The sequence below is a fragment of the Gavialis gangeticus genome, unplaced genomic scaffold (assembly GCF_001723915.1).
Source record: "Gavialis gangeticus isolate Ggan-Ray unplaced genomic scaffold, GavGan_comp1, whole genome shotgun sequence".
NCBI classification, from domain to species: domain Eukaryota; kingdom Metazoa; phylum Chordata; order Crocodylia; family Gavialidae; genus Gavialis; species Gavialis gangeticus.
The window spans coordinates 264,802,022-264,804,191 of NW_017729032.1; positions in this window are offsets into that span (position 1 = coordinate 264,802,022).

Consider the following 2,170-nt stretch of genomic DNA (forward strand, 5'->3'; position numbering starts at 1 on the left):
AAAAAAAAAAAAAAAAAAAAAAACTAACATAGAAGAAAAAGGGGAACCTGAATGGTCATGCTCAAAAGCAGGAACATAATTTTTGTTATCTTAGTGGTAGCAACTCGTTTATTTAATGCGCAGCATCTTTATGAAATAAATTAGATTTTATATTTGACCATTCTTTCTGAAAGTAAGTGCCAAGAGTGAATACCACATAATATATTTTTAGGATTAAACCATCTATTACTGATAGATAATGACAGAGCAGAAGGAGAAGGCACCAGTTAGTCTGCATTCACTTATGTATTCTGGATAACTCTTTAGTGAACTCCTAGATTTGTGAAATTCTGTCACCCTGTGCTGATTTGTTACTTTCTTTTTGACATGATGAATTGTCTTCTTTTCCAAGTCACTTGCCGGTCACTTTGTGTACCACCAAGATACCACACCCTTACTCTTAGAGGTACTACACCAATTAATCCTGTTTTGTTCCATCTTTGCAATTGAATGATTAATGTCTTATTAGCTAGAACATCATCCATAATAATAAGGCATTCCTGCAAGTCATAAATCCATAGATGGCCTGATGGGCCCCATTTAATACAATGATGAATTCTGTTTTAAATTCTGCAGCTTTGGGTTTTGAACGTTTAGGTGCAAGATTTCAGTTCTGCAGTGTGAGCTTCATGTTTCAGCACCTGCAGATCATTTTCAAAAGTCATTTAGGTATCTACAAGTCACTTAGGCACTTTTGAAAATTGTAGCCCTGAACTTGAGTTCTTATAGGAATGTATTACTGATGAAAACATAGGTGAAATCACTCTAGAATTAGGTTTATTATGTGTTACTTTACAGGAATTAGCCCCACATAGCTGAATTGTGTTTCTGTGCAAAGGGCACATCTTTGTAGCAAGAACATAAAAGAGATGATAGATATGGGAAAAAGGTATTTGACCAATCAACCCATCTTTAATGTCTTTCTGAGGCTGAATAGCACCTATTTTTTTTCCTACAGTGAACAGTAGTTTGTTGAATTCATTACCATAAGAGCAACGCCAGGTTTTGGAAAGACCAGTGGATATTTTCATGACTGGTGGCAAGAGGGGGGACTGAAGATTATGCTTCAGGAGTTAGGTGACAGCTTTAGTATGATATGCAGCCCTGCACAGTTAGGAGTGTTATGATGTATTGGTACCTGTTGTGAAATATAACTTATTGGACAGTGTTAGACATGGATTGCTGAACTAGTTAGACTGGTGACCTGCTCTTTTATGGCAAATGCCATTTTACAGGCAATAATAATAGTCTAGTATTTGGTAAAAATCAACCACTCAAAGGGGGAAAATCCAAACTTATCACATAATTTTCATAGCTGGCTGTGTCACATTAGGCATGCATGACATTGGTCACCTAAATCTTTGTAAACACAATTCATTTGCCCTTCACTGGAGATTGTAGGTCATGGAACCTATTCTCACAAGGAGGGTAGTAAAGCCCTGACACAGGCTACCCAGAGAGGTGGTCAAATCTCCATCCTTAGGGTTTTTTAAGAGTCAGGTAGACAAAGCCTTTTGACCAAAGGGATGGTCCTGCTTTGAGCAGGGGATTGGACTAGAAGACCTCCTGAAGTCCCTTCCAACCCTCATTTTCTATGATTCTGTGACAATATACTGCTTCTTAGCACATTGTCACAGACAATAGACAAGTCTGTTTTAGGAACCAAACAGCTGTGTGCTGTCTGAAGTCGCTCTTGGATCCATGGGTTGCATTAGATTTTGAGTAATTTGTTTTGTCTAACAACCTTACAGAGTTTTATTACATGTTATGCTTCTGCCTGTATCGCTTTGATCTAGTTCAGTGATTCTCAACCAGAGTGCCATCAGATCCCTTCAAGGCTCCTGTGGGTCACTGCACAATGTTAGCACAGTTAGGTGCACAAGCTAAACCCAGAGTTTTTACGTAGGAATCTGTAGTGTTAAAAGCAGTCAGTTATTGTGGTCTTTCATAGTTTCATAGATTTAGGGTCGGAAGGGACCTAGTACATCTTCTAGCCCGACCCCCCGCCAGGGCGGGAGAACAACAAAACCCCAAAACAAGAAACGGGACTCAAATGAGTCCAGCCAGGTAGGCATCCAGCCTCTTCTTAAAGACCCCCAGGGTAGGGGCCAGCACCACTTCCCTTGGAAGT